At 34.6% G+C, this 22,252-nt stretch overlaps 1 protein-coding gene and 1 non-coding gene across 8 annotated transcripts in view; one reads left to right on the top strand and one right to left on the bottom strand.

Annotated features, from left to right (window-relative positions):
* Window positions 1-22,252, top strand: part of Lrp1b (LDL receptor related protein 1B) — a 1,939,581-nt gene that overhangs the window by 737,189 nt on the left and 1,180,140 nt on the right. The gene's annotated exons all lie outside the window — the stretch shown is intronic.
* On the bottom strand, window positions 18,607-18,714 carry LOC116092667. Its single transcript, XR_004119404.1, has one exon. It is a non-coding gene; the product is annotated as a U6 spliceosomal RNA (small nuclear RNA).

The following is a 22,252-nucleotide window of genomic DNA, read 5'->3' as shown; positions in this document are numbered from 1 at the left end:
GCCTCTACATCTGTATTATTCAGGTACTGTCAGAGCCTTTCAGGAGATAGCTATATTTAGGCTGGCTTACAAAGGTGAGAAAAGAATCAAAAAAGTTTAAGCTTGGTGAAGTAACATTAACAGGATATCACATATTTGATAACTTGCATTTAGTTCTGTGATTTATACTGTTATATATGCACAGTTATATGCAAGTTTCGATTCCCCGGTAGTAAAAATTTGTTTTGGAAGAGGTGTGGCAATGATTTATGATGTGTAGGAAGCTACAGTCTCAGTTTGGACGTAAATCTGATTGGATTCGAGATGTGATGTTGGGCCTCATGCACTGCCTCACTGGCTAGCTGCTCTTCTGTGCCTGTTATTACTCCACATTGTGTTTGCGAAGAACTGCTTTTCTACACAAATGACAAACTACTGATCATTGGCTATTGATTGTATTTACTAAAGTTGTTCATAATTTAATCTACAAAATGAATGACTTTAAGCATTGAAGGTGTTATCCTCTCTGGTTTGCTGTACTCAAAAGTCTGCATCCTGACCCTAGCAGAGATAAAAGCTTTCTCTATTTCTGTACAAGAGTTGTTACTCATATTCTATCATAAAATTTTCTTTCATTACAGTCTTTCTACAATATTTACAAAGACCTCTTCAAGTATTTGACTGTCACATGGAACTGCTTATCTTTTCAGCCCACAATTACCCAGAAGACAGTCTTATTCTATCAGCCACGCTTTAATCTCTCATGCCTTTCTGTATCCCACTATCAAAGTTATGCTTGGATTCAGCCTTTAAAAGTAAAAGCACTCGTAGCTTCCTGCCCCACACTGTTTAAATATATACAGGATCTGCAAGAACATTCCCCAATTAATAATTCCTGATATGGAAATACAGTTTAAAATCCCATTCCCCATACAAGATTTGGTACAGGTGACAACAACTTTTTATGATTAAATTAAATTAAATACAAATAATACCTACCCATTAGTATTTAATATCCTTAAACTGCAGCATACTTAAAATTATCTCATTCTTTGATGAGCAAAGATGTTTTCAAGTTCTTCTCATCCCTGGATGGACCTCTAGCAAAACTCATTCACAACTAAGTTCACATTACTATCAACAGTGGGTTAGTTCATATGGGAAGTTATCAATTATTTTTTCATCAATATGACAAAATATGAGAGAGAGAAAACATGCTGACAGAAGAATTAATTTTGTCTCTCACTGAGAGAGGACCCTATCAATCATGGAGGAGAAGGCGTGGTAGCAGAATGGTAATGTCATTGGTCATACTATGTCAAGATTCAGCAAAGAGAGAGATAAATGTTGATGATGAGCTATTTTTCCCCTGTCAGGAACCCCATCTTAAATAATGTTACTTTCCATGTTAAGGATAGATCTTCCACCCTCAATCAAACCTAAGTACACCCTCACAGATATACCCTGGCATGTGTCTTCAGGTCTTTCTAAAGTCTGCTTGAGCTCAAAATGAGGTTAATGATTACAAGATATTATTAAGGGCTTCATTTCTTTTAATGAAGAGATAGATTTTTCTACAGTAATGATAATTATGTTTTTTTTTTCTTCTGTCGCCCATTTGTTTTAACCAGGGCTTCTCTGGGTCATTTAGGTCTGGAATTGTCTACTGATGACTCATGGGTTGTTCTTTGATTACAGCCAGAAGACAACGATTGTTTTGTCCCCAAAACCCAACAGTAACAAGTACTCTGAGGAGCAGAAGTAGAACACTCTGATACCCCTCATAGTACATGACTGACTAGCTACAGGCACAGTATTGTGTAAGGCCCAGTGGGAGCAATCTCAGCTCTTCTAGGATCAGGAATTCAATAGTTTAGTCAAACCAGATTGCACTCCTGTTCTTCACCTGACTCTTACATTCTTACATCCTGAGAGGAATGGTATAAATGTCCCACTTAAGGTCAATCACTCTTCCATCTCATAATCTTAGCACCCAGAACAGCCATGTGTTTTTTAAATCGTCACACATAACTGCAAAGCGAAACTTCTCAGATTAAAACGTTGAGAGTAGCATTTGCTGATAAGTGTAAACATGAATATTTGTTAGGCAGTCAGTACATGTTAGTTTAGATACACAAGTTTACAGTCAGGGTCCAATACCTTCTCAGTAATGGCTTTTTGACTGATATTATATTACCAAGCATGAATCTCCTCCTGCACAGTGGATCTCAAATCCAATCAAAATCTAGTGCCCTGGTGCATCCAAAGGTATACCATTGAAATTGGCACTACAGTTTGTAAATGTCAATGCTGGCTACGATTGTTAATGCCCTTTCTATCACAGCAACATGCATTATGCTTCTAACAGAATGAGAGATAACCATGAGGTATGAAGCTTAGATCAAGTCCAACTGAATCTATCAGTGACTTGCAATAAAAATGTATACAATCTTTAGTAATACAGTTTTATCAACTAGTTCTGTTGGGGGAAGGAAGAGAAATCCTAGAAAAATGATATGATCCTGTTACTTGTGTGTACTCTGGCCTCGGCTAAACAAAAATTCATAACAGAATACCCCATGCCTTGCACTGGGACTTCTATTTCATAATCTCTGGCTTTTTGGAGCAACATTAATAAAATAATTACATCGACTTACAACATGTTAGGTTTACATATGAGTTCTTCTGTCAGAGTTCATTTGGATTAACTTTTTCCATTTTTACATCAGTTCCTCTATAGACTTTTACTAGTTCCGCTAACTAGTATGTTACTACTAACATATTTTCATGCCATTGTCCATTTGTTTAATTTCATAACTTGTTACATTATATCCCAGTACCTTCTGCATTAAGGCATCCCCAATTGCAATGGTTTCAAGTTTCCTAACTTCCACAGGTACTCCACAACAAGCACATAAATCTAAAGATTTGACCTATGAATTCATATTACCAGAAAGAACAGACATTACTTTTCTGTGGCAGACAACCTCACCTAGTATAACTTATTTTTATATCCACCCATTTATCTGAAATTTGAATATTTTGTTACAACCAAATAAAATTCTGTTAAATATAAATAATGCATTTTCATTATTTGCTCACTAGTTGAAACATATCTATGCTATATTTAATTGTAAGCTATTGTGACTAGAGCAGCAATGAACATGGATGACCAAGTATTTCTCTGATAAAATATTGAGTCCTCTGGGTATATGTGCAGCAGAACAATAGCTAGATGAAATGCAGGCTCCTTAATGGCTTTTTGTGTAAGTCCCTCATTGACTCCCATAGTAGCACTACCAGTTTACATTCCCACCAAAAATTAATATGGGTTACTCGTTCCCAACACTCTTACCATCATTTTCTGTCATTTGATTTTTAAATGATAGTTATGACTAGGTGAGATGGAGTTGAAATGTTTTAATGACTTGAATTATTAAATATACCCGTTTTCCATTTGTCTTTCTGTTTTTAAGAACTCTCTTTTAAATCTGGAAGCAATTTTTATCTGGTTGTTTATTTTCATGATGGCCATTTTTTTTAAAATTGGATATTTTCTTTATTTACATTTCAAATGTTATCACCTTTCCCAGTTTTCTCCCTTCCCTGAAACCCCCTGTCACATACTCCCTCTCCCTGCTTCAATGAGGGTGTTCCTCCACCTACCCTCCACACACTCCTACCTCCCCGCCCTCGATTATCCTACATTGGAACATCAATCAAGTCTTCATAGGACCAAGGACCTCTCTCCTCCCATTGAGCCTGACAAGGCCATCCTCTACTACATATGCAGCTGGAGCCATGTGTACTCCTCGGTTGATGGCTTAGTTCCCTGGGAGCTCTGAGGAGTCTGGTTGGTTGATACTGTTGTCCTATGTGGTTGCAAACCTCTTCAACTTTTTCAGTCCTTTCTCTAACTCCTCTATTAGGGACCCCATACTCAGTCTAATGGTTGGCTGCAAGCATCCACTTCGGTATTAGTAAGGCTCTGGCAGGGCCTTTCAGGAGACAGCCATTTCAGGCTCCTTTCAGCATGCACTTCTTGAAATCCGTAATAGTGTCTGGATTTGATAACTGTGTATGGGATGAATCTCAGGTGGGACAGTTTCTGGAAGGCCTTTCCTTCAGTCTTTGCTCTACACTTGATCTCCATATTTGCTCCTGTGAGTATTTTGTCCTCCTACTAAGAAGGATCGAAGCACCTACACTTTGCTCTTCCTTCTTCTTGAGTTTCACATGGTCTGTGAATTGTATCTTTGGTATTTGGAGCTTTTGGGCTAATATCCACTTATCAATGAGTGCATACCACCTATGTTCTTTTGTGATTGGGTTAATTCACTCAGGGTGATATTTTCTAGTTCCATCCATTTACCTAAGAATTTCATGAATTCATTGTTTTTAATGGCGGAGTAGTACTCCATTGTGTAAATGTACTATATTTTCTGTATCTATTCCTCTGTTGATCTAGATTCTTTCCAGCTTCTGGCTATTATAAATAAAGCTGCTCTAAACATAGTGGAACATGTGTCTTTATTACATGTTGGAACAACTTCTGGATGCATGCCTAGGAGTTGTATAGCTGGGTCCTCTGGTAGTACTATGTCAAATTTTCTGAAGAACTGCCAATCAGATTTCCAGAGTGGTTGTACCAGCTTGTAGTCCCACCAGCAATGAAGGAATGCTCCTCTTTCTCCATACCTTCACCAGCATCTGCTGTCACACAAGTTTTTGGTCTTAACCATTCTGACTGGTGTGAAGTAGAATTCCAGGGTTGTTTTGATTTGTATTTCCCTGATGACTAAGGATGCTGAACATTTCTTTAGGTGCTTCTCTGCCATTCAATATTCCTCAGTTGAAAATTCTTTGTTTAGCTCTGTGCCCCATTTTTTAATAGGGTTATTTGATTGTCCAGAGTGTAACTTCTCGAGTTCTTTGTATATATTGGATATTAGTCCTCTATCGGATTTAGGATTGGTAAAGATCTTTTCCCAATCCGTTGGTTGCCTTATATCTTATTGACAGTGTCCTTTGCCTTACAGAAGGTTTGCAATTTTATGAGGTGCTTTTGTCTCTTCTTGATCTTAGAGCTTAAGCTATTGGTGTTCTGCTCAGGAAATTTTCCCCTGTGCCCATGTGTTTGAGGCTCTTCTCCATTTTCTCCTCTGTAAGTTTCAGTGTATCTGGTTTTATGTGGAGGTCCTTGATCCATTTGGAGGTCCTGGATCCAGCTTTGTACAAGTAGATAAGAATGGGGTAATTTGCACTTTCCTACATGCTGACTGCTGGTTGAACCAGCACCATTTGTTGAAAATTCTCTTTTCCCCCCACTGGATGGTTTTAGCTCCTTTTTCAAATATCAAGTGACCATAGATAGGTGTGTGGGTTCATTTCTGGGTCTTCAATTCTATTCTATTGATCCCCCTGCCCCTCTTCATCATGATCCCCTGAATTCTGTGATGTTTCTAATGATAGTGATGGTGAATATTTGTTTTATAAGACAGTTTTCAACCTATGTACTCTTTTCAGACTGTATTATCATATAATACATTTACCAATTGCATTATACTGGGATAGGGCACAGAAGAACAGATATTTTGGAATTATACCTACATATTAGGTAGGTTATACAATTTGTAGCATGGGAAATCTAAAGCAGGTACTGTTGTCTGTTACATTGCTCTTTTAAAAGTGGGTTAAATAACCAGGCTAGGTACAGAGCAGGATATGAGCCTGAAGCCTTAACTGATCTCATTTTACATTATTAAACCTGACCATGAGGTCCACAAGTTTATAAATATTTATCTACAAAAAAAGCTGAGTATGAAAGGAGAGTACAGAATCATAGAAGAAATGGGGATAGAGAAGGCTTATTCAAGGAGGACAAGATAATATATAGCAAAGAGTACAAATTTCTACTACACTATTACACAACACCGTGACTATACATATGCAATTTTTGTGCCAAATGTCTCAAATAAAAATTTGAATATGTTTTTCATGACAAGATATATGTTTTAGAAAGTAGATAAGTATATATATTTACCCTCATTCTACAATGAATGGACATACACACAAGCACATGTGCACATGCGCATGTGCACACACACGCATATATATTAGTTAAAAATAAATTAAATTAGTTAAAAGTAAATAGAAATCTTTTCTATATTCAAATAAATAAGATTATTCTGGTAAGTAAAATAATATATGTAGAAGATATTCACATGCTAACCAAATCTACATTCATCCAAAGGCAATAGGAAAGAAACAAAAAAGGATAATTGGATTTGGATTTTAATCTTTTTATTCTAAAAAAGAAATATCAATGTTCTAATATTTTTAAAATGAAAAAGTATATGCATTATGTTTATTTTGTTACCATACAATACTATATTTCCTTTTTAGACAGGGAAATAAAAGCTACAAAATTCTGAATATTTTTATAAAGCTAAGTGACCAGTAAAAGGTCTTGTGCAAACACATTCAGACAATCATATGAGAATGTATTGCTGTTTATACAAGGTATTTTTCTTGAACTAGATAATATTTAATAGAATCATGAAAAACACTATTAAAAGAAACCAAATAGATATTCATGATTTAAAACCTGATGATTCGTTTGTCTAATTTCATTGTTTTTCTGTCTACTGTATTGACAATCATATCTGGATGAACCTTCCACTTCCACTTTCATAAATATTGTTTGTGATATAAACTCTAAGATGAATGCAATATAGGTAAAGATAAACAAATGCGCCCATTTATAGTCTGATTTTAAAGATTATTTGTTCTAGAGTCTACTGTATATGAAAGCCTTACCCCGATATGGTGGTATTTCAGGTAATATCAGAAACTTAACTTTGTTTTTCTAAATGTGAGTCATCAAAAATTACTAGATATGCCCTTTACACAGTGACTGGAAATTATCTGAATTAGAGGCATAAAAATGGTAGAAAAATTGAGGTCAATAATATGACATTTCACTAAAATTCACATTAATTAAAAAATTCATTTAAATTCTAAGAGTATGCATTTTATAATATCAGTTACTAGGAGTTACATTTTCTTTTGTTCATTAATTTTGATCCTGGCATGATATTTGAATGTTAATGTCTAATTTATCTTCCATGTTCAAAATAAGCCTATAAAATAAATGTAAATTAGTTGCATTACTGCTATTATCTTACCACTCATCAATTAAGCATGATTAAAAATTTGACAGTTCTCAGGAATGTTTCATTTAGAAAATAATAAAATTATATGAAATAAAGAGTCATAATTCTTATAGATGGCAGATTGGTAGATATGGTCACAAGGTTGAACTTATTTATCAATTCGCTCCAGTTAATGCTTCATGGTACTTTGTCTAACTATGTCAACTCTCCAAAAAGACATGCAAGTATATCCTAAAATTTACCATACAATATTGATCATCTTTAAAAATATATCAGATTTTAGTGGAACTCTTGAAAGATGGGGAATATTTTTAAAAGCTTAGAATGCTCTGAATGTATTTCAATTACAAGATAATAAAGATGTATTAAAGTTTTATGTATTATTTTACTAATGGTGATGACCTATGTGAAGAACTGAAAACTATGCTGTTACTGATGACTCACTTCTGGCTAAGGAGTGACAAACAGATGATGGCCTCTAGAGGAAACAGAAAAAATGTTTCTCAGGGATGGTTCCTGGGTAGGTATACAGATGCTGCAGTGAGTAATCCTGTATCTATGTATCTTATTTGGTATCAGTGGGTAAGAGTTGAGGAGAGAGTGAGAAAAAGAATAAGAGAGAGAGAGAGAGACAGACAGTCAGACAGACAGACAAGAGAAAGACAGAGAGAAAAGGGGGAGAGAGAGAGAGACAGAGAGAGACAGAGACAGAGACAGAGAGAGAGAGACAGAGAGGAGAGAGAGAGAGAAAGAGAGAGAGAGAGCAAGAGAGAGAGAGAGAGAAAGAGAGAGAGAACTTAGGATGGAGGCTGCAAGTAAAAATATTGGAGTGGGGAATTGTGAACACATATGATCAAAATACATTTTATACATGTTTAAAATTCTTAAATAGTAACATATGTAATATATATGCATATATATTTATGAGAATACAAAAAGAGTCATGTGAAGCCAAGTGGTGGTGGCACACACCTTTAATCCCAGCACTTGGGAGGCAGAGGCAGGTGGATTTCTGAGTTCCAGGCCAGCCTGGTCTACAGAGTGAGTTCCAGGACAGCCAGGGCTATACAGAGACACCCTGTCTCGAGAAAACAAAACAAAACAAGAGTCCTGTGAAATCTGTAAACTATATAATGAATAATATGACAAAACATTCTTATTAGTGCAATAGTAGCATGACTGTTACTGCTCCATAAACAGTAGGCGTGCTCCATAAACAGAAATGCATGCATGAAACTACAGTTCTGATCAAGAATCATTTGTTGGGGCCTAACAGGCCCAGGCATGAACTTCTTATTGTTACTTTTCTAAATGGATGCAGTATGAAATTGCCTTCTAAATTCCTATCTTTCTACCATAGATTAGTGCAGCTCTGAGGACTCATTAACACAGAACAAACAACTGGTCAGAAGCCAGAGAATATGCTGCCAGCCAAAAATGAGCAATGTATACTAGATCCCTTCCAAAATCTCTGGGACTATTGTAGGAAGGGGGTTAAAAAGGTTGAAAAGGTGAGAGTCTTGGAGGACTAGAGAGAAATGGTGACTTCTTAATGTTGCAGGACTGCTGTACTCGTGAAATACTAGCTGGGTTTTGTACCAAAGACATGTACAAAGTATAGCCAGTCAATATTTAGGATAGAATGATGAAAGGATCAGAAGCTGACCCTCAGCACACAGAGATAGTTAGCTTTATTAATTAATTCATTAATTTAATTTATGTATGTGACTCTTTTTTCTGGATGTATACATATGCATAGTGTGTATCTGCTATCCTCAGAACTGAAGGGTGTTAGATTCCCAGAAACTGAAGGTCCAGTTGGTTGTAAACCACCTTATATGTTCTGAGAACCAAACCTTAGTCCTCCACAAGAGCAATAAGTAACCATAATCTCAAAGCTATTTCTGCATTCCACAAAGACTGTTTTCCTTTTCTGTGAGGACTCTGATTGGTTGATGGTGCTCAGTGTGTGGGACCACATTCATGAGTTCCTGAAGCTTATTCAAAACAAGAAGAATGTAAGCTTAAGGGAAAAGATATGAAGATGCATCTGAGAAGAGATAGGGGAAGAAGTAGAGAATAGTAAGTATGTTCAAATTACATTGCTTGGGCTACTTTAAAATAGGGGCTGAATAGATGGCTCAGTGGTTAAGAGCACTGACTACTCTTCCACATGTCCTGAGGTCAATTCCCAGCAAACACATGGTGGCACACAACTATCTGTAATGGGATTCATTGCCCTCTTCTCCTGTGTCGGAAGGCAGCTATAGTGAAGTTCTTATATCCATAAAATAAATGAATAATTATTTTAATAAAAGCTATAAAGATAATAAAATAATATATTTTTTAAAAATTAAAGACTAGCCAAAATCAAGCACATTCAGGATGGTAAGGCCCCAGATGGGACATTGCATGAGATTCTATAGTTATAGCAAAATCCAATTTTTTAATATAAAATTTCAACTACAATTTACTACACAGCATTTCATATTATGACCAATAGTGTACAAGACTTCTCTGGTAGAAAACATCTGTGGCTATTACTCTATTATACTCTAGGGAAATACGTAACAAACATTATTTTACGAGATAATTTCTTTTGCTCAATAATAATATGTGAATTCGTATGACATTTTTGTAGCCATCTGTTTAAATATTTCATTAGTTTAAAAGCAATTAACAAAAGGTCTGTTCCTGTCCACACAAGGAAATAAAAGGCATAACTTACATAGAACAATGTCTTCTAGAAAGCAAAGCTGTGCCTTTACTGTGATTATAGAAGTTGGTTGGCAGCATACAGATAAGCCAGGCAAAGGGCATTTGGAAAACATAAATGAAACTCTTTTCTATGTAAAATCATTTCAAATAAGAAGGTTACTAACAAATTTGTGAAAATGTCACCAATAATATACCATGATTTAAAATACGTTTCATAAAATATTTTCATCCATAAGTAATTATTGACTCCTTAGAGAGCATTTACCGATAATTAAACCTGCAAACATTTCTTTGGTTCTCTATCGTGATATATTACAAACTGACAAAGAAATCTAATTAAACCAAAAGCAGACCAAAGGGCAACTAACTCCTCTCTATAACTCAATTTTTTCCTAATGCTAATCAATCTATCAGACAGGAGCCAAAATGATCTTTTTAAAGTGAGGTATCATTAGATTACCCATACTCTGTCTGCCTGACTCTCTTTCATCATCTTTCATGGTTTTCTCCTGAAGCTGCTAGTGTCTGGTAATGAATACTCCCATTGTTACCAACAGTCTTCACTCCTGTTTGCAGTGCATATTTTACTTTAGTTGTTCCCTGGTCCTTTAAACTCCCCATCTGTGAGGTTTTTCATCCTGCACATTCCTGTAAGCTGCTCACTGCTTCATATACATCTTCATTTTTCTTCTGATCAGTTTGTAGATGTTATCTGTGCTGAAATTTCCACATCATATATTCTAATCAACTCTAACCAGTTTTTCATTTGGGACAATCTTAAGATAATAGTATTAGCTATTTCTCTCTTATCTTATTCTTATATACAATTTATCTCATTAAATGAGTATTGATTTTGTATTTGAATTCTGTTGTATAAAGTGAATCTCCATATCCTTGCTGTGAATAGCACAGTGTCTGATATATATTAGGCATTAGTATAAAAATCCTGACTTAATGAAACAATGAAAAATCATATGTCATGCAAGGGATAGCTCCTTCAGACTTCAGGCCTAGCTCCTTAATGAAGCACTATTTGATAGGAAATGTCTATAAGGATATGATAGGTGTTCTTAAACCCTTCTGTTTAGTATGTTTATAATAACCATTTTATACAAATCTTATTCTTTTCCCTGGATTAGAGCATACATCTTCATATAAATGACTTGAAAAACAACTTCTCATATAAGTTAATTCATGGATATTTGGAACGATTACCAGATAATACTCAGTAACACTGAATGCAACCTTATGAAAGTTAACTTGGATTTTTAGTATGCTGTATAAATCTTTAAATATGACTGAGTTAAATTTTTCGCAAAAAAGCTCTTTAACAAGCAATATATATTCAGTATACAAGAATGTAAGAGAAAGCAAAAGTAATAAAAGAAACATTAATAGACAGTAGCAGCCATTGGAACTAATTTTAATTATACCATACAAATTTGACTTACAATGAAGTACCTAAGAAATACTGAATTAAAGGAAAATTCTGTACTTCAAGACATACAATGTTAGTAAAAGAATAAGACACAATTTTCTTGATTATTGTGATTGTTTAATCAACTCTTTATTTCCAACAAGTCAAACTAACAGATGAGATCAGCTAAAGCAGGGCATAAAAGTCTGATGTGAGTAGGTGAATATATATGCATGCATAATGAGCAAGTTATTGTCAGTGTAGCTATACATTGACATTAAAATAAAGCTTATATAATCAAGAGTTACATATTCCTACCCTTCTTGGATGGCTTAATAAAACTATCCAAGTTTGTTGAAGTTTCTGTGGAACTGTAAAAACGTAAGAAATGAAAATGATTTGTAAACATCTAAAATTGCATATGTAATTTATATTAATATATAAAATTTTAAGAAACTGATAGTGTTAAGAAAATGAAATAAGACTGAAGAGTAGAGTCTAGATTAAGAGTACAATAAACAAGAATCAGATTCATAGAGAGAAAATTAAGGAGACTTAAGTGCCTTCCTTGTGTCATGTGAGCGATAGAGTGGTTCAAATTATGCCAATTTAATATTTAACTTGGAATTTGGTATCAGTTGTACCAAAATAGAATTGTGCCTTGATTTATGACTCTGGAACAGTTCAATTAATCATCGTGGCTTTCTGCTCTCATCTGTGTTAATCCTGTATAGACAGATGTAATATAGAGGCATGTTGACAGGTCACATTTATGCTGAAGCCTTCCCTCTAGAACACTTCCAGCTTCTGTAATCTTTCTCCTGGGTTCACACAGGTCACCTTTACACTGCCATTATAAAAATCTAAGCACCACATTTCTTTACTGACTCTGTGGAGGTGGTATGTATCCCTGTAGTTTAATAACCCATACAACTACCTCCTTTTCAATACTATCACATTTGAAAAACCCTATGACCTCTTTTGATAACTACTAAGAAAAAAACAAGGAAAGATATTAAAGTAAACTTTAATTGAAAAATTTTACCCAAATTTTACAGCTATCTGTATCCAGAGTATAATATTTTAAAGTTTGTATATAAGTATATATGTGTATGATATATACAGAGAGAGAGAGAGAGAGAGAGACAGAGAGAGAGACAGAGACAGAGACAGAGGGAGAGAGAGAGCAAGAGAGAGCAAGAAAGGGAGAGAGAGGGAGAGAGAATTTGCAATTATGCATACACTGACATTATATGAGGATTTGGCTATATGGATAATTTATCTGAAGTCACTGTTCTCATTCAGGTAAAAAATTGGGTTTGTGTTAATATTCCTCTTACAGCCCTAAGAGACTAAAGATGTGGAATTCCTTCCTATTCCATGATAATCCCTTTTACTCTGTTTTCAAAACTGCTTCTTTTATCTTTTCAATTCTTCCTTTGGAAAAGCTGCAGATAATTTGGGTGACAAGGCTGAAATTTAAAGGTATCTTTGAGAGAATAGCACAGTAAGTGCTTACACTTCCGTGTATGCTTATGTACATAGAGATATTGATTGACGAGTGAGAGATGATGTAACCACGTGTATTAAAGTGTTTATGGTTAATATTAGTGAGTATGCTGATTTTGTCATGACTTTTACCCCAGAGTCCATGGACTGCAATGATGCTAAGGTGGTGAGTTCATTATGAGATAAGCCTTAGTGGAAGGGAATGAAGTTCTGAAAGCCCTATCTTACAGAACTGGAAACATCATGTCATGCAAATTAGGTAAACCATGGTCAGATATTTGTAATGTTCATGTGGTGTTATTTCAGAAGACATAGAGAATATATAAGCTGTGAAGCATGCTGGAACCTAGAAATAGTTTACAATATATTTGATATTTTAAAATGACATAATCTTTGGTAGAAAAGACAGAGGTATATTTTGGGTTTGGAAATGGGTTGCTATCTATAGGCTTGAGTTATGGCCCACAGTCTTGCAGTACAGTAATTGTGGAACTCTATTGAAACATGACTTGGGAAAATATGCCCTCATAAATAGATAAAGACATGATATAGGTCATATAGACACGTTTTAGGTGCATGATGATAATTATTATAAAACAGATGGAACCATCCCACCCTAATCCTGTTATAGAAATAGTTTTAGTTGCCATGAGAACAATTGTTAGAAAAAGTTATAAAATAGTCCACTAAATTCCAGTTTCAACTTGTAATCTCTACCTGTCTGCATGATTCATAACTAGGCCTTTCCCAATGTTAAAAGATATTGTCCCTGTATCTTGAACTTCTAGACTTCTGAGCTAAGTAACCTTCTTTCTTTGAAAGCATGATTCAGAGAAAGATATTTGGGGATGGCAGAACACAAAACAGTTCACCAGTAGAACTGTTTGAAGCAATATTTTAATAACAGGTAGATTCAGAGCTTCAGAAGTCCATATTGTGATTTTTAATTGCTTTTGTTATCTATTCAATAACAAGTTACCTATAGGGAAACCTTTATGAATACTCTCTTAATGTTTACATTATAAAATTAATATTGTCAAAAACATGAATGAATCATCCAAATATTTACTACAAAAACAAGTTGCTAAAATGTTAGGGCAGATTCTCCACAGAAATGTGATTCATTTTATTATGTATAAAATAATATGTATTTTTGTTATTTTTTCTTAATTAATTTATTTACTTTACATTTTGATTGCAGCTTCCCCTCCCCTTTCTCCTCCCATACCAGGCCTTTCACAACCCATCTACCTCCATCCTTCCTTCCTTCCTCCTCAAAAAAGCAGAGGCCTCCCATGGATATCCAACCAATCTTGGCAAATCAAGTTGCAGAAGTTTAGGTGCATTTTCTCCTATTAAGGCTAGACAAACTAGCCCAGTTAGTGAAAAGGGATCTAAAGGCAGGTATCAGAGTCAGAGACAGCCTCCACTTCCACTATTAGGAGTACTACATGGAGCTCCAACTGCATGTCTGTTACATATGTGGGGAAGGCATAGGTGCACTCCATGCATGCATACTACTTTCAGTTCAGAGAGCAGCATGACTATCACCACATTGCATGAGATTTGTGTCCTTCCTTTGAATTAGACTAAATTCACTTTGAGCAATGGGTAAATGTGAATTAGCCATGGAAGTAAATGCAGGAATTTTGAACTAAAATATTTTACTGCATTTACAACCACTCTGAGTATAAGAGGAGCTTGCACTCTCAGGGGCCAATAAGCCAGGTTTTTGTGGAAAGAAAAGAACATTCCTTTGTGCTTAGCACTTGATCTGATTGATGGGTCTATTGTTCTATTTTTCTGAAGTGCTATGCCATTATCTCAAGAATGCTGCAGACATGTTACCCTATGTGCTTATTTGCTTTCAACCTTTGGAATATTAAGCTTTCAGGATAATAATTTGAAATGCTTCACCTCATGACTAATTTTTAATACTTCATCTTCAGTTTGCTATACTGATAAAAAATATTGCTGGATCCTGACTTTAGACAACAGTACAAATCAACTTAAGGGAAATAGTAGTAGCTGAATGATTGCTTTCATCAGAAATAAACTGATTTTATGATACACTAGGGTATTGTTACTGTTTTCTATTTATCTAAAAAAGTAAATTAAATGTCATAGTAGTTTCTGGGACTGAGTTCATCTTATTAAAACTTAGAAATATATTAAATTAAATCTGAATTATATGAGCATCTGAACTCAAGTATGCTTTTTTAAAGACCAGGGACTGTTTTTTCTTGCAAAACATAATAGCTTATATTAAGTTTCAAATTATTTTTCATGTAACTCCCTGTTGTTTTTCAGAGAAATTAGTGGTTACTATATAGTTAATTCCACATACATCTTCATGTCTCAAGAGAAAAATAGTCAGAACTCTTTAACCTATTGGAGGGGGTACTTGATTTACTTTTTGAAAAAATTGAGACTGTTTTGTGTTAAAATTTGATTTTATATTGACTTTTGTAGTTGTTATAATTACCATTTAAATGTGTGCTATATAATCAGAATGCAAACAGTGAAGAAATTATTTCACTGGACTTAGAATATATCAAGTTTAAGGGGAGGCCACAGATATATCTGATCCAACTAAAAGTTTTCAAAATTAAGTTTATACACAATTAAAATTTTAAAAATTCTTATAGAAAAATAGTGTTTTCTGAACAAACATTAAGTATATCAAGTTTAAGTAGTATACTATATTTCTAGCTTTTAGTACTAATAGGTCCCCATTATTTTATTTTATTTTATTTTGTTTATTTATTCATTTATTTTTTGCTTGTTCATGCAAACATTGAAATTCTGGCTAAATATGGTGGTTTACATAGATTATACATACATCCACTTCCTATTCTCCAGAAGATTAAATGGAATTTTCTAGGGAGAAAACCAGAAGAATGTAACAAGATATGAAGTACATAATAAAGCTCTGCCACAGGTGCTCATACAGATCTGTTACATGTCAATTGAAGCTGAATAGCATACTAACAAATTGGGGAGGCTTGAGAGGCATGCAACAAGCCTTCACTTGCCCCCAAGAGTTTAAAATCCAGTAAAGAGATATGTTCAATGAAAAAGAGACCAAAACTTGCTAAGAGCTATAAGAACTGTGCCTCGGTCACAACAGTAAAAATAGACAATACTGATGCATTTGCCCAGAAGTCCCCAATACGCCTTACCTGTATGGAAGTACATCATGTGTTTAACCCTGGAGGCCAAGACCACCCTCCCTTGTACAATTTCAGAAGATCTGATTGAAATCTAGGGTATTAAAGCATTTTCTGGGAAACCTTGTATGCCCATGAGTGAAGATACAAATAAAATTTAGGTATCACTGTCGTTAGAGGCTTTACTGGTGACTACCACTAGTCTGATATATTTAGAACACATTTTTGAGGGCTTTTTTTTTCTATCCTTAAATATAATGAAATAAGACTGGGATCTTTGTTGGAAGAACTTACTAATGTGATCATTTTTCAGTTTTAAATGAAATAAAACTGGAAAAGCAAAACAGAAAAAATAAATCTTGGAAGAAACAATGAGTGGATTAGAGGACACTTTAATGCTGCCCCAATATTAAAGAGCTCTGCTGGTTGCTACCTTGAAATAAAAAGTCTGCTTTTTCTTATACAAAGAATACTTGAAAAAATAAAACATATCTGAAAAAGTAAAATTACAGACTAGCAAATAAAGCTATCATAATCCTGACGACACTCAAATGAGAGAGACAAGATAACAAAGGCACTAGTCATTAATTCAGGGTTATATGAATTTGAGGTGAGCCAAATAGAATAGAAAACCTTAAAAGAATATTTTAAGAAAAAGTTCTACAAATAAATGAATTATTTTGTAGATTGAGAGGATGTGTAATTTGAAGATAAAAACTGATATGAAGAATAAAAACTAAATTGTGTCCAATCACTTTTCATATCGTCAATAATATTGTCCATTAAAAGAATGTCTGAGACTGTCTGATATTGTTATTGCAAAAAAAAATTGCTATAACTAGGTGACTTAAAATGACCTAAAGTACTTGTTTTGAATCTTTAGAGTTAAGATGTTTGAAATGTGTATTAGTGGGATAAAGTCAAACAGTATGCATTGCTATTGTGTTTTATTATGGCTCCCCGTTATCATCAATGGAACACAACTTAGAAAAAACCTCCAAACTGCCTATCACAGTATCCTTCAGGGAGGGAAATTACTGATAGCAAATAGTAAAATAGTAATCATTTATTTATTCATAATCCAGTTAATTCGAAATTATTTATTTGACCCATGTTACATATCAGATAATGATATTGAGGTGGAATATGATAATCAAAATATTAGTTTTAGTTGGAGGATTAGGCAATAGGGATAAAATGGTGTAATATTAAGAATAATAAGTGATAGGTTCAAAAATAAAGGAAGATGGAAGGGCCTTGAGATTTTGTTGTAAATATCAATAATTTGAGTTAAAAGTAATTTACTGAGAATTTGTGACTACTTAGTTATGATCAGAAATATAGACATCAAAATTACCTAGCACATAGAACTGTAAAAATATAATCATAATTTCTGATCTTATGTCAAAACTTGACAACACTTCAAAAGGGGGAATATTGTATGAGGAAAAACTTACTTGAAACTGAATATAAGATAAAAATAATTGACTAGGCACTAAAATTTTCTACAAGTATATTTGGTAAGCCAAAGGAAAGAGTCAATAATTAAAGATATAAGAATTATGCAAATATAGGTGAAATTGTTTATCATAAAATGTGCAACAATAAGGTAATGTTAATCGGTATGGGTATAATGGAGGCTTGAATGCTGAAGGTCAAGCTAATAAGACATAGCAAAATAATATAAAGAAATACTAACTTAAGTTTCACCAAAGTGACTGAGTAAACATGTGCTGAACAAGGACATCAACACTAGAAATGCTAAAGGGAATGAGGGAAAAACTATGAGGCTTCACCCCTACATAAAGAACTACAAGCAAATAAGGAATACCTCAAGATGGATTAGTAGTTATTCTCATGAAAGGGTACACTAATCCTACAAAATTCTTAGGTCTGAATACATACATACATACATACATACATACATACATACATACATACATACATATAGGTAATATTCTCCAGAAAGAACAGTCTATATTTATGGATATACATACATTCATAAAACAATTGATGAAAAGAAAGCCATAAAGTTGACTGAGAATAAGTAGCAGTAATTGGGAGATTTGGAGGTTGAAAAGGGAAGGAGGAAATGATATAATGATATAATTAAGTTTTAATCTCAAAATATATAATGAATTAATAAGTAACTGAAGAGTCATCTAGTAATATAACAAAATCCAACATTACGGCATACATGAGATCTGGTGTTTCCTGAAGAAGGAGCAGCTACAGATGGAACAAGGAGAAAACATCTTTAGGATAAATGCTGACCTGTTACCAGTGTTTGGGTGAAATTACTGGCTCCAAGGAGTTCCTGGAGAGCAGGCTTAATGTCCATCCAGGAAGCCCAGCAGAAAAAGAGTGATGGGCAATGTAGAAGTGGAGCTTCACCTCAGTGTGAACGAAAGACTCACAATGTGTGTATTTCAGAATGTCTCCAATAATCCCAACAAAGATGTCTGTAGGGGTTTCCATGGTAACTGTCTAGTTTATAGTTATCTTTACTTTAGTGTAGTTGACCTTTTCCATTATCTCAGCAACTGCCATAAAGAGCAATGTTGGTGTTATTGTTTCTGTTGCTTAAGAAGGATGGTTAGTCCTTTGCCTTAAGATGCAGTACATTAAAAATTTGTTGAATTAAAAAATTCACTTCATGAATTTGCATGTCATTCTTGCGCAGGGACTATGCTAATCTTCTCTATATTGTTCGAAGTTTTAGTATATATGCTACAGAATCGAGCACAACAAGCAGCTGAAAGAATCAGATGTAGTTGTTTGCACCCAACCAATGAACAGAAGCAGCAGACCCCTGTTAAATTAGGGAAGGTTGAAAGAAGCTGAGAAGGGTGATCCTCTAGAAGGACAGGCAGTCTCAATCAATCTGGACCTCTGAGATGTCTCCAACACTGGACCACCAAACAAACAGCATACATCAGTTGATCTGAGGCCCCCAACACACATATAGTAGAGGACTTCCGGGTCTGTGTTCATTCAGTGTTGATGCTCCTATCCCTCAAGAGACTGGAGGCACCAAGGAGTTTAGAGGTCAGGTGGGGTGAGGGGTAGGGTCATCCACATGGAGACAGGGGTGTAGGAAGGAGGTGTGGGATGTGGTGCAGTAGGAGGGTGAATCAGGGAGGGGTTGAGGAATGGAATTTGGAGTGTAAAAATTAAATTAATTTAATTTTAAAAATTTCAAAAAAAAATTGTTGTTGGAATCCAAGGTAACATGACATGGAACAAGTCACAGAAAAACTTAGAAGAAAGGGAAGAGAAAAAGGGGAGTCAAATATAAATAAAGACTGTGCTAGGTCAGTGCCTAGGCTTTTGTGCCAAATTTTCAAGTTGGATGTAAATCAAAACCAAAGATCTAAAAACTCAGTAGAATATAAGTTTGTAGGACATAAAATGAAGTTACATGGATTTTATAACTAAATAAATTAGTAATCAGCAATAAAAATAGTTCTTTTAATATACATTATACATGTATCTATTACACACAGACATATATATATATATATATGCCAATATTGGAGAGATAATGGAAACCTAAAGAGCAACCCCAAAGAAGTAAAAAACATGAACTGTTAGAGCAGTGAATACATGAGAAACCGACCTAGCACCAGAAGTTAGATGCAAGCTTAAGATGTTCTTAAATTTAAACTTGGTCAGGGTCAAAGCCAGGAGGGGAATACATTTTCCAAGTACTATATCTGACAGAATTAAAATAAAAAAAAAATTCATTAGTGATGGTGCCACTTTTCACAGCCACTGAAGATTTCCCTGAACTTTGCCCAACATCTGTGACACTACCCTTGAACAGGTGAGCATCAATAGGAACTGATTTGCAAATAACGACTGCTTAGAAGTGAAAGCAGTTACATACTGAGTAAGACGGGCATTACGGATCACAAAAGTAATTCAATTAAGGCAGTCAAGTCTACATCCAAACTTCATATACTGCTCTTTATAATTTACAGGCATCCATCCTTAACATAGGTTGCACCCAAAGTCAATCAGAGAGCAATCTCTGATGTTCTCTGGTCTTATTCTTGTTTTTCTCCCTCTATTTTGTGTTTCTTATTTCTTTTCTGTCTTTTTATCATATATTTTATATTTTTTTGTAGTTTTTTAGAATAGAAATAGTCCATACAGGTTAGAACAGCCTGTTTTTAAGCTTTCTGAATTTGGAGACTTTCACCATGTCTAACTTCGTTCAGCTCTTTATAGCCTATCTTTTGCCAAAACATTCACATCTTCACATTTTTTTCTGATATTCACCTAATTTTCTTTTTCGTTATATGTGTTTTTTTCCTGTATCATCCTCACAATCATCATCCTTACCTTCCTTTTTTGTTCCTTTCCACTCACAACCACGATCACTAAAGCGTTATGCTCACGGTCCCATTAGTACTTATTTACTTCGTATTTGTCCCTCAAAATTTCACTATTATCATGTTTTTATACTTGACCTATCATTGATGGTGATTGTTTTTGTAGAGAGTTTTCTACTCTCAAGACAGTATAGGTGAGCAGACAGGATGATCCCAACACCAGATTATCAGAAGAAAATTGCACTTCGACCCCATGAAAATCTAGTAACTCTTGAACATTGCAAATGATGTCACTGAAAAAATAAAGGTCATTTTAATAGGAATACAGGTGACACAAACCTAGATGTACAGACTCAGTACAAAAAAAGGTAACATGACTCCCCTAAGCATTACTGATTCTGCAATGAAAATCAAATATACAAAGTTCCAGATAGAGAATTCAAGAATAATTGTGATTTGTTAAGTATGGACAAAATAAAAAAGCAAAGACAATGAAACTTTCTGATTTCTAAGAGAATACATATAAATAGCTGGATGAAATGAGCTAGTTGAAAACATATTCCAAGTTGCATTCAATAAGACTACAGTCAATGTTGTGGTTTGAATGAGAATGCTTCCCTATTAAACAAGGTTGGGAAAGATTGTGAGGTGAGGTCTTGTTGGAAGAAGGTGTATTGTTGAATGTAGTCTTTGAGGTTTCAAATGCCTATGTTATTCTTGGCACTCTCTCTGCTTTATTACTGTGTCTTAAGATGTAAGCACTCAGCTATTGTTCCAGTACCCTGTCTTCATGCTGACTGATAAGTTCTTCACCATTACGACCACTGATGCTAACCTTATGGAACTGTGACACCAAATTAAATATTTATTTATTTATTTTTTAGTAGATATTTTCATTTTTTTAACCAAAGAGACAAATTTTATTGTTTTCTTTTCTTTTTAATCTGTTTTTATGAATTTTATTTCTATCAAATGTGGGTAGATACATGCTTAATTTTTTTGTGTTATTTTTATTAGATATTGGGTGGGGTGGCAAGCAGGGGGAGGGGGAGGGAACAGGAGTTTGTTCTTCTTGTTGTTTTTTGTTTCTTTTTTTTTTCTGGAGGGGAAACCTGGGAAAGGAGAAATCATATGACATGTAAATAAAGAAGATATTTTCTTTTAGTCTCTGCTCCATAGTTTATCTCTGCAACTCCTTAGATGGATATTTTGTTCATCCTTCTAAGAGGTAACGAAGCATTCCCTGGGTATATGCCCAGGGGTGGTATAGCTGGGTCCTCTGGTAGTACTATGTCTAGTTTCCTGAAGAACTGCCAAACTGATTTCCAGAGTGGTTGTACCAGCTTGCAATTCCACCAGCAATGGAGGAGTGTTCTTCTTTCTCCTTGCCAACATCTGCTGTCATCTGAGATTTGGATTTTAGCCATTCTGACTGGAGTGAGGTGAAATATCAGGATTGTTTTAATTTGCCTTTCACTGATGACTAAGGTTGTTGGACATTTTTTTAGATGCTTCTCAGCCATTAGGTGTTCCTCAGTTGAGAATTCTTTCTTTAGCTCTGTACCCCATTTTTTAAGTAGGATTATTTGATTCTCTGGACTCTAACTTCTTGAGTTCTTTGTATATATTTGGTATTAGCCCTCTATCGGATATAGGATTGGTAAAGATCTTTTCCCAATTTGTTGGTTGCTGTTTTGTGCTATTAATAGTGTCCTTTGCCTTACATAAACTTTGTAATTTTTGAGGTCCAATTTGTCAATTCTTGATCTGAGAGGATGAGCTATTGGTGTTCTGTTCAGGAAATTTTTCCCTGTTCCTATGTACTCCAAGCTCTTCCTCACTTTCTTTCCTATTAGTTTCAGTGTATCTGGTTTTATGTAGAGGTCCTTGATCCACTTGGACTTGAGCTTTGTACATGGAGATAGGAATGGATAGATTTTCATTCTT

Source organism: Mastomys coucha, unplaced genomic scaffold, assembly GCF_008632895.1.
Source record: "Mastomys coucha isolate ucsf_1 unplaced genomic scaffold, UCSF_Mcou_1 pScaffold15, whole genome shotgun sequence".
Lineage (NCBI taxonomy): Eukaryota > Metazoa > Chordata > Mammalia > Rodentia > Muridae > Mastomys > Mastomys coucha.
The sequence above is the reverse complement of the archived record's forward strand: the minus strand, read 5'-3'. Positions and strand labels throughout refer to the sequence as shown.